Below are 12,482 nucleotides of genomic sequence, written 5' to 3'. Positions count from 1 at the left end.
AAGTCCAGGACCAGACGGCTTCACATGTGAATTCTATCAAACATTCCAGAAAGAATTAGTACCAACTCTCCTCAAACTCTTCAAAAAAATCGAAGCGGAGGGAAGACTACCTAATTCATTCTATGAAGCCAACCTCACCCTCATACCAAAACCAGGCAAAGATATTACAAAAAAAGAAAACTACAGGCCAATCTCTCTAATGAATATAGATGCAAAAATCCTCAATAAAATTCTAGCAAATCGTATCCAACAACACATTAAAAGAATTATACATCATGACCAAGTAGGATTCATCCCAGGTATGCAAGGATGGTTCAACATAAGAAAATCAATGAATGTAATACACCATATCAACAAATCAAAGCAGAAAAATCACATGATCATCTCAATTGATGCAGAGAAGGCATTTGACAAGATTCAACATCCTTTCCTGCTGAAAACACTTCAAAAGATAGGAATACAAGGGAACTTCCTTAAAATGATAGAGGGAATATATGAAAAACCCACAATTATATCATCCTCAATGGGGAAAAATTGAAAACTTTCCCCCTAAGATCAGGAACAAGACAAGGATGTCCACTATCACCACTATTATTCAACATTGTGTTGGAGGTTCTAGCCAGAACAATTAGACAAGAAAAAGAAGTACAAGGCATCAAAATTGGAAAGAAAGAAGTAAAACTATCACTGTTTGCAGACGATATGATACTATACGTCGAAAACCCAGAAAAATCCACAACAAAACTACTAGAGCTAATAAATGAGTACAGCAAAGTAGCAGTTTACAAGATCAACGTTCAAAAATCTGTAGCATTTCTATATACTAGTAATGAACAAGCTGAGGGGGAAATCAAGAAACGAGTCCATTTACAATTGCAACTAAAAGAATGAAATACCTAGGAATAAATTTAACTAAAGAGACAAAAAACCTATATAAAGAAAACTACAAAAAACTGCTAAAAGAAATCACAGAAGACCTAAATAGATGGAAGGGCATACCGTGTTCATGAATTGGAAGACTAAATATAGTTAAGATGTCAATCCTACCTAAATTGATTTACAGATTCAATGCAATACCAATCAAAATCCCAACAACTTATTTTTCAGAAATAGAAAAACCAATAAGCAAATTTATCTGGAAGGGCAGGTTGCCCCGAATTGCTAAAAACATCTTGAGGAAAAAAAAACGAAGCTGGAGTTTCCCACTGCCTGACTTTAAGGCATATTATGAAGCCACAGTGGTCAAAACAGCATGGTATTGGCATAAAGATAGATATATCGACCAATGGAATCGAATAGAGTGCTCAGATATAGACCCTCTCATCTATGGACATTTGATCTTTGATAAGGCAGTCAAGCCAACTCACCTGGGACAGAACAGTCTCTTCAATAAATGGTGCCTAGAGAACTGGATATCCATATGCAAAAGAATGAAGGAAGACCCATATCTCACACCCTATACAAAAGTTAACTCAAAATGGATCAAAGATCTAAACATTAGGTCTAAGACCATAAAACAGTTAGAGGAAAATGTAGGGAGATATCTTATGAATCTTACAATTGGAGGCGGTTTTATGGACCTTAAACCTAAAGCAAGAGCACTGAAGAAGGAAATAAATAAATGGGAGCTCCTCAAAATTAAACACTTTTGTGCATCAAAGAACTTCATCAAGAAAGTAGAAAGACAGCCTACACAATGGGAGACAATATTTGGAAATGACATATCAGATAAAGGTCTAGTATCCAGAATTTATAAAGAGATTGTTCAACTCAACAACAAAAAGACAGCCAACCCAATTACAAAATGGGAAAAAGACTTGAACAGACACCTCTCAGAAGAGGAAATACAAATGGCCAAAAAGCACATGAAGAGATGCTCAATGTCCCTGGCCATTAGAGAAATGCAAATCAAAACCACAATGAGATATCATCTCACACCCACCAGAATGGCCATTATCAACAAAACAGAAAATGACAAGTGCTGGAGAGGATGCGGTGAAAGAGGCACACTTATCCACTGTTGGTGGGAATGTCAAATGTTGCAACCACTGTGGAAGGCAGTTTGGTGGTTCCTCAAAAAACTGAATATAGAATTGCCATACGACCCAGCAATACCATTGCTGGGAATCTACTCAAAGGAATTAAAGGCAAAAACTCAAACAGACATTTGCACACCAATGTTTATAGCAGCGTTATTTACAATTGCAAAGAGATGGAAACAGCCAAAATGTCCATCAACAGACGAGTGGCTAAACAAACTGTGGTATATACATACGATGGAATATTATGCAGCTTTAAGACAGAATAAACTTATGAAGCATGTAATAACATGGATGGACCTAGAGAACCTTATGCTGAGTGAGTCTAGCCAAGAACTAAAAGACAAATACTGTATGGTCCCAATGATGTGAATCGACATTCGAGAATAAACTTGGAATATGTCATTGGTAACAGCGTCCAGCAGGAGTTAGAAACAGGGTAAGATAGTGGGTAATTGGAGCTGAAGGGATACAGACTGTGGAACAGAACTAGATACAAAAACTCAAAAATGGACAGCACAATAATACCTAATTGTAAAGTAATCATGTTAAAACACTGAATGAAGCTGCATCCGAGCTATAGGTTTTTGTTTTGTTTTGTTTTTACTACTATTACTTTTATTTTTTTCTCTATATTAACATTCTATATCTTTTTCAGTTGTGTTGCTAGTTCTTCTAAACCGATGCAAATGTACTAAGAAACGATGATCATGCATCTATGTGATGATGTTAAGAATTACTGATTGCATATGTAGAATGGTATGATTTCTAAATGTTGGGTTAATTTCTTTTTTTCTGTTAATTAATAAAAAAAAAAAAAAAAGAATAACCTCCAGAATGATCTCTTGGCTCTATTTGAAATCTTTCAGCCACTGAAACTTATTTTGTTTCATTTCTCTTCCCCCTTTTGGGCAAGAAGTCTTTCTTAATCCCACAATGCCAGGACTCATCCCCTGGAGTCATGTCCCATGTTGCCAGGGAGATTTACATACCTGGGGGTTATGTCCCACATAGTGGGGAGGGCAGTGAGTTCACCTGCTGAGTTGGTTTAGAGAGTGAGACTAGGGGTGACTCTTAGGCATAATCATAAGTAGACTTAGCTTCTCCTTTGCTGGAATAAGTTTCATAAGGGCCAGCCCCAAGATCAAGGGCCTGACCCAACAAATTGGCAGACCCTAGTGCTTGCCAGAATATTAGGACTTCTCTAGGTTAGGAAATTTAATATTACCACCTATTTCCCCAGTCCCTAAAGGGGACTTTGCACGTACTTTTTTTATCTCCTTCCCAGATTACTCTAGAATGTACAGGCATCACACCAACCTGTACAAACCAACAACAGCTCACTTCCTATTCAAGATTCCATTTAATTATGGTGTTTGAATAGGCACTGTTCAAGTTAAATTATATAATGTGCCTCCAAAAATATAAATTTTGTACCAAATAAACATCTCTTTCTTTGGTCTCACACAGAAGTTGAAGTTTTAAAATGCAGTCAATATAATACTTTGCCCTATAGTCTGCTTTACCTTAGTCCAACCCAGATCACCTTCATTCATTGAACATTTTCATTACTACAAACAAAAAAGAATAATAGCAAAAACAAAAGTGAAAAAGAACACTCCAAGCATCCCAGTCCCCTAATCCCCTTCTATTATTTATTTATTTTTTATTACTCCTCTCTCCATACACTGGATAAAGGGAGTACAATTCAACAGCTTCTGGAATTTCCCCCAGAATTTCACTGTCAAAAATTTAAATTTAAGAAAAACTTTTATTGAAACAAAAATTAAAAAAAAAAACACTTGAAAGTATCCATTTTCAAATATATTTAATTATAGTTAAAAATATCAGGTGGGCTATGGTGGCTCAGCAGGCAGAGTTCTCACCTGTCATGCTGGAGACCTGGGTTTGAATCCTGGTGCCTACCCATGCAAAAAAGAAATATATATGTATATCTGATAAATGAACACCTATGTTTAGACTGTACATCCGTATGTTGGTAATATTTGTTGTAAACCATACCATTGCCTCAGTATTCACAAAGGACTGCCTGGAGATGATTATAATGACAGCTCCACCATTTTGCCTTCTCAGCAAACTTATTGTATGCTTTGCAGGAGTCAGGTATTTTTCATAAATCTATTTATACCAATGGTTCTTGTTCTTGAAAATATATATTTTATTTTAAAGTGTGTAAGCCAAAGAAATATAAGTATAAGAAACCTGTTTTTTTTTTCTTTGAATGCCAAAGTTAATGCATTGTAAATGCATAACATAGATGAATCATTTAAAAATTATGGCAGGATTACTTGAGGGAGGGATTAAGTAAAAACGTTGGAGAAGGACTGTATACTCAAATTGCTTCACAAATATCTCTAAGAACTTACTCCATTGTAAGAAAACTAAGAACAGAAAAATAGTCATTTATGTGTTTATGAACACATGATATAAAAAAGATGGAAAGCAGTATATATATATATTAGATGAAAATAATTTACGTGGTATAGTAATCTATTATTGCATAACAAGCTACCCAAAAACTTAGTAACTTAAAACCACACCATTATTTCTCACAATTCTGTGTTTAAAATGGACAACTATTGTGCTGACAACACCTTGGATTTCTCATATGACTGCATTAACACTGGCTCAGCTGAGGCTCAATGATGTGAGCTGGCTTCAGTCATGTATATCACATATGTGTCTTATCTGGGCTCTCTCCCATCATGGTCTTTTCATCCAGGCTTGTTCACCTAATAAATAAAGCATTCGAAGATCATCTATATGCATATCTAAACATCAGTATGCAGACAATTTTCATGGCTCTTCTTGTTTCATGTTTACTGATATCCCATTGGTTAAATGCTCTTACAATGGCCAAAGCCAGACTCATTGTGAGGAGATCTTTCAAGCATTTTACAACCTCATCCTTAACTTGATCTCTTTCCTGAGACCATTTCTTAATTTTATAACTTTTTAGTTTGGCCGAAGAGTCTAAAAAACATGAAGCAGTTTTGTTTTCCATTAAAGGTCTTGCCCCTTTTATATTTCCTGTATATTCTGATTTCATATTAAAAACAAATTCCCATTAACTCATTTGCTTCTGCGTATGCTTTTGTATATGTTAATACACAGCTCAAAAAGCCAAATGACATTTTCAACACTCTGCTTGGAAATCCCCTTAACCATATTCAAAAGATTCATGTGATATATTTTCTATTTTTCAAGTTACTGCAAGTGACAGTTCTGCCAATTGTTCTATAATAGGGATTGCCCTTTATTCAGATTGCAATTGTACTTCCCTAAATATGTTTTTAAGTTTTTGTTATTAAGCCCCATATTCCTGGTGCCAATATAATATTTCTCTATTCAAATGAATATTTAAAATTGCATAAGAAGCCATCCCAGCACTTAGGTGCTTGAAAGAATAATTTATTTCTTTGCAGTACTGCTGGTTCTTCTGTTGGTCTCTCCTGAGATTATCATGGAACTGCAGTTGGCAGCTCACTGTTATATCTAGTCTGAAATGGTCTCACTCACATTTCTGCAGTCTCAGATGGAATGGCTAGAATGGCTAGGGTGACTGGACCTCTCTCCACATCGTGTTTCATTCTGGGCTTCTTCACACAATGGCAAAAATATTCTAAGAGGGCAAGTCTCAGTGCAGAAGTACATTTTGGGGTTCTGTTTGTGTTACATTTTCTGATGTATCATTTTTCAAAGTAAGTCACACATCTAAGCCCACAGTCAAGGTAGGAAGAGACTACACAAGACTATGAATACTGAAAAGAGGCCTTAATCTTGGAGGCTTTTAATTTAACAAACCACTCTAGCTAGTGTTTGAGTTATTTTGTTCACTGAAAACTGTAAAGTGAGCAAGAATAAAGTTTCAATAATTTGCAAGATAAAATTATGCAAATCATTTGAGGCTTATACTCTAAGTCTTTAAAATTATAGGAGGTACTACTGTTGAAAATTATTTAAACATTGAAGAACAAGTGGGGAAATTAGAAGGAAAGTAAACTAGATAGAGAAAGAATGTTATATGATAGGTTTGGATGAAATAAGGACAATGTCTTGGGATGGCCTTCTTGTCTGTTGGGTTAGTGGGATTAGTAATGCAGTGATGGATCCTCAAAGAGATGAACAAAACGTCGTGCTAGGTTATGGCACAAAAGTAACTTTGATGGAAATGGAAGCTATTCGATCTTGTTTAATGGTGAGGGTATCAATAGATTTTCATTTCAAAGGTCATGAAGTTATTTGGTCTGTGAGGCCATGGCTACACTGAAAGACAGCTGCTAACAATAGACTAAAAGAAATGTTCAGAGGACATCGAAAGCAATCTTCCAACACAAGGAGTGGTCAAATAAAGCAAAATATCAGAATTAACATCTCAATAGCTATAGCAATGACTTCGAAACCATAAACTTAACTACTCGGAAAAGATATTTTATTATCTTTGTTGAATTAATGTTTTGGGAGAAGGACAAAATAGTGTCAAGTTTTAGAGTATGGGTTCTGGAGTTAGAAGACTTGGCTTGGATTCCTATTAAAAGTTGCCAATGGCTAACATGGACTGTAGAAAATTGCTTATTTTCCATAATTATTCGTGTCCTCATCTGTAAAACAAGGATAATGGTATATTTTTCTATCAGGTATATATTACTGACTAACATGGCAGCAAAACACTTTGTGATTTTAAAGTTCGTGCTTTCTTATTTCCCATTATGTTGTGGATTGGCTGGGCATTTCTTTCTGGTTTAGTCTGGGCTCACTCATGTTGTTGCATTCACTCCTTGTTTAGAAGATCCCAGATGGGGTCATACACATGCTAGGGCCCTGTGGGTCCTTCCCCATGGTCCCTCATCCTTAAGTAGGCTAGTGTGGCTTCTTTATTGGCAGTCTCAGAGTAGATTCCGAGTGTGGAGACGGAAGCAACAAGGCTTCCTCAACCATGTATCATGTCTGCCACATTCTAGTCAAACAACGCTGGGTCATGTAGATTGAAGTGTGGGCAAACAGATTCTACCTTTAGTAAGAGGAGCTTATCCTATGGTTGTTTTAATGATAAAATGAATACATTTTGAAAACAATTTCCTGGCGTATAAAAAGTATATAATTTTATTTACTTTATTATATACCTTTATTAAAATGAGAGCAATAATAATATTTAGTGTTGTTTTATACAAATATAGATATATGTGTATCACCAAATCTAAAGATGGAAAAATCCCATCATTAACGAGTTTACTTATTATCACTTGGTTTCCATAAATGGAGAGGTTCTTTGGACAACATGACTTTTTTTGAGAACTTCTTTGTGGGGTTAAATATTAAACATTTTGTTTCTTGTGACTCAGCATGGGCTTGTATAAATCATTGTATAGGAGTTATCATCAGAAAAATAGTCTCTTCAGATGCTGATGGTCACAGTGTGGAGACGGATGCCTACGGCTCCCCCCAGCCTAACTTTTTCGTCATGGTCATGACTAAGTCACTTTGGGCTTTGGTTGAGACTATATAGAGGGTTTTTGTTTTTGTTTTTCCCCATGACCTTCAGAATCTTGAAGAACTGATGGTCCCACTATTCTGCCCGAAAACATATATATGGTAACCTCCTAGAGGCCTGGGAGTCCTCGAGGACTCTAACTGGTGTCCAAACAAACATTATCCTCCCATATTCCTCTCATGTCAGGTACCTGCCCCACAACCCAATCCTGAGAACCCGACTCCCTATTCTCTGTAGGCCTATTCGATGTACCCTAAAGGCATCATATATCTGTTTTCATATATCCTTCAAAAAATTATAGTGAAGAAGCTCACACTTGCTCCTGAGGGATGGATTTGATGTGACTATAGATACTTTCCAACTTTCATTTCCCAGATTCTTTATAACTGTCAGGCTAAGTGAAAGGGATAATGAATAGAGGGAGCATTTTTTCTTGGATTTTTAAATACAAAAATGACATTTTTATTCATAAATAATCACTACTAAAGTAGAATAACTAGCATTCATGTTAATGACTAAATTTCTATGTTTATAGTTAGAAGATTATATTTTTCCATATTTAAAAAGAAGCAGAGATAGAGTTTGAGAACAGAAAGGCTTGCTGTTGAGCAATTCCCACTTCCAGGCTTGGTGTGCCTAGCTTTGCCTGAGTATATGATGAATTAGTACATGATGCAGAATGGAGAAATAACAAATTCCAGACCCACTAGAACCATTGAATGAAACATGTATAGCATAATTCCTGGGCTTTTAGGACTTGGTGTACATGTTCTACTGAAAAGGGTTTGGGATAGGAAGAAGTTTGGATTGGGGAACAGGAGGTAGAGTTCTAGGCAGAGTGTTCTACTTACTAGACAATGAATATCAGTTACTTTTCCAATATCCCTAATGCTTCATTTTTTTTATCTATAAGCTGATGTTAATAATATCTACTCTCTATACCTAGATTATGGGAGTAAGGTAAAATAACATATTTTAAAGCACTATTTAAATTCTAAGAGGCCATACAATTGTAACCAACCATTGTGGATGTTATGGTCATCATCATTGTTATTATCTTGAACTTTTCTAAGATTTAAATTGTACTGATTCACCAAAGGAAGTCAGCAGGTTGTTTCTTTATACAGCTATACAGAATCCAGTGATAGGCATTTAAGTTTCAAAAATCAATTGCCTAAGTAGAGGAGAGAGAAAACATGCTGTGGGAACATTTCATATGAAAATGTTATGGGGCATTGAGTTGATCTCAAGCTTAATATGACCACAGTGTGATGTCACTGAAAATGTAATCTATGGAATTATTAGGAAGAAAAGTGTTTGCATGACTTGAGAAGTTGAGGCCCACTCTTCTCTGCATTGATCCATACCAGGAATAGTCCGTGCAATTCTAAGCAGAACATTTTAAAGGGTTAGAGGGAATCAGGTGATTCCAAGGTGATGAAGTCTGTGAGAAGGCCTAGAACCATATCACATGGAGAAAGTTTGAGTGAACTGGGGAAAGTTGAGAAAGAAAGAGCAAATTTACTGTCTTGCTCTGACAAAGCTGGAACCAAGAGTAGAATTTTAAAACCCCAGGTTATAGCTCAGTATGAAAAAACATTCATAAAATCTAGATTTGCTTAACAGTAAGGAAAGATACCTCATTAGGTAAAGATTTTACTGTTCTTAGAGCTTCTTCAATAGAGGATGGGAATTTCCAGTTGTGCTGGAATTTATATTGGAGGACCTCCAGATCTTCTACCGGTTCATTGTAGAAGTTCATTGTGAAGTTCATTGTGAAGGCTATTGCATACATGAGCTCTTAAATATATAACATATCCAAAACATAATTTTCTGAAACCCATGGAATCCTGATTTCAAAAGATGTTCCATTGAAGACATAAGTAGTCCATTCATCAAATATAATTAGGGAACCCCATCTATAATAACTCATCTTAGAGAATGACAATACACAGTGGTAAACTGAAGGTTCTTCTAGTAATAAAAAGCCCTGTTAAATATGTTTGGCCCAATTTTTTCCTTAACTTATTTGACCATGAAATTAATTTTTGCATGTAATCCCTGTTACCAACCTGTGGAATTGATGGTAATTGAAAAAGTCATTATGATATATGAAAATTCTGGATGACTTTATAAAGAGATGATTCAGATCCCTTCTACGTTATATAGCACATCTTAGGAGTTGAAAAATCAGAGCCTTCACTTGCTCTCAAACATGAGGCAGTATGTGGAATGCAGCTCAATTAATCTAGTTTCTTCAGGGAAAGGGGAGTTGCAATAAAACTCCTAGAGTGCTTGGAGTGTCAATTCTTCCCTGCATCATTCCAGCTATTAGCAATGAATGCCAAGAAATTTACAGATAAACCTCTTTCTCAATAGAACCTGTAGAATCTGTGTGGGTAACACACACACACACAAATCAACCTATTATATATTGAATTGTCGTTACCTGCCCAAAGGGTGAAGTGAAGGATATATCTACAGGATTTTTCAGCATTTTCCTGCTGCCTCACTAGTTATTTCCCTACAGCTCACATCCTTTGTGTACCACGGGTTTTGTTTTTGTTTTTCCATTTTTCCCCATTCCCAGTACACTGGTTCCAAGGAGGAGGAGGGTGCTTGTATGTGTACCAAAAGTCTGGCTTTGTTCTGCCTTCCCTCATTATCTATGCCAGCTTTGTTCACCTATATTTTTGTTTTAAGTAAACATTCTAATGAGTTTTTAAAAATGCAATTGTACTGAGATATATTAAATATATGCATTCCATATAATTATCCAAAGTATACAATCAGAGATTCACAGTATCATCAGATAGTTGTACATTCATCACCACAATTAACTTTTGAACATTCTCATTACTCAAAAAAAACTAAAAATAAGGGAGAGTCAGTTACAGGGTTTTCAGCCACACTATAAAAGCTCTATAGTCATACAGTTCTCTTCAAGAATAAGGGCTACTGGATTACAGTTCAACAGTTTCACATATTTCCTTCCAGCTATTCTATTGCCCTAAAAACTGAAAAGGGATATATATAATGCATAAGAATAACCTCCAGAATGAGCTCTTGGCTCTATTTGAAATCTCTCAGCCACTGAAACTTTACTTTGTTTCATTTCTCTTCCCCCTTTTGGTCCAGAAACCTTTCTCAATCCCATGATGCCAGGGCCAGGCTTATCCCCAGGAATCATGTTCCACGTTGCCAGGAAGATTGATACCCCTGGGAGTCATATCCCAGTGGGGGGAGGGTAGTCAGTTGATCTGCAGAGTTGGCTTAGAGAGAGAGGCCACATCCGAGCAACAAAAGAGGTTTTCTGGGGCTTACCCTTAGGCGTAATTATAATTAGTCTTATCTTCTCCTTTGCAGGAATAAGGACAAGCCCCAAGATCAAGGGCTTGGCCAATGAAATTGGCAGTCCCCAGTACTTACGTGAATATCAGGAATTCCTGAGGTAGGGAAGTTTAATATTTCCACATTTTCACCATTCCCTCAAAAGGACTTTATAAATATATATATTTTTTTATTTTCTTCCCAAATTACTCTGGGTTGTACCGGGTAGTCACACTAACCTGTAAAAACCAGTAACACCTCACTTACTATTCAAGTTTCCATGTTTATGGTGTTCAAATAAACTGACCATACAAGTTAAGTCAATTAGGGATGCTGTAGAAAATATAAATTTTGCACCAAATAAACATCTCTTCCTTTGGTCTCACATGGAAATTAAAGTTTAAAACACAGCCAGTATAATCCTTCTCCTTTTAATCTGATTTACTTTCGTCCTAACCAGATCAGTTTCATTCATATCTCTAATTGAAGTCTGACTCTTTTCCAGCTTTTCTAACAGTTGCTGTATGGGGTAATGCTGATTTTTGTAGGTGCAAAATTCTATCTCTGAGTTTTGGACGTCTCACAGATTACTGAAGGTGCTGGTTTGAAATGATGCATGTACCCTAGAAAAGCCATGTATTAATCCTAATCTCATTTTGTAAAGGCAAACGTTTCTTCTAATCCCGATTCAGTGTAGTTATGTTTAAAACTGTAATTAGATCATCTCCTTGGAGATGTGATTTAATCAACAGTGGTTGTTAAACAGGATTAGGTGGAGATGTGTCTCCACCCATTTGGGTGGGTATTGATTAGTTTACTGGAGTCTTATAAAAGAGAATGACAAGAGAGAAAGCTGAGAGATTTCTGAGACAGCAGAGAATGACATAGATACAAGAAGCAGAGAGTCTACCAGGCAGTGACCTTTGGAGATAAAGATGTCTCCTGGGAGCTTCATGAAGCAGGAAGCCAGGAGAGAAAGCTATCAGATGACACCATGCTCACCATGTGCCCTTCCAGCTGAGAGAGAAACCCTGACTATGTTCGCCATGTGCCTTCTCACTTGAGAGAGAAACCCTGAACTTCATCGGCCTACTGGAACAAGGTATCTTTCCCTGGATGCCTTTGATTGGACATTTCTATAGACTTGTTTTAAGCGGATCTTTTTTTCAGCCTTAGAACTGTAAACTAGCAACTTATTAAATTCCCCTTTTTAAAAGCCATTCCATTTCTGATATATTGCATTCCAGCAGCTAGCAAACTAGAACACTGAAGTTCCAGGAAATAACAAGGTTATACACAAAGAGTTCAACATCTCAGAATTTAGAAACAACCATTACAACTCAGGAATGGATAAAACTGCTGTCAGAGTTTACAATCTGGGAACCTTTATAATAAGCCTCCCCTTGATAAACTGTGATCTTAAATTCAATTCTCAGAGTTTGCACATTATAGTTGGTTACCTATTAGTGAGGTGTTATAATATTGGTTTTTCATTTCTGGCTTATTTCACGCAACATACTGTTCTCAACATTCACTCACCTAGTTGGGTGTCTCACAATCTTCCCCTACATCTCGTCTGGAATTTCTAGGTGATACTCTTT

This window comes from Tamandua tetradactyla, chromosome 8 (genome assembly GCF_023851605.1).
Source record: "Tamandua tetradactyla isolate mTamTet1 chromosome 8, mTamTet1.pri, whole genome shotgun sequence".
Taxonomy (NCBI): domain Eukaryota; kingdom Metazoa; phylum Chordata; class Mammalia; order Pilosa; family Myrmecophagidae; genus Tamandua; species Tamandua tetradactyla.
This window is presented reverse-complemented; position numbering follows the sequence as displayed.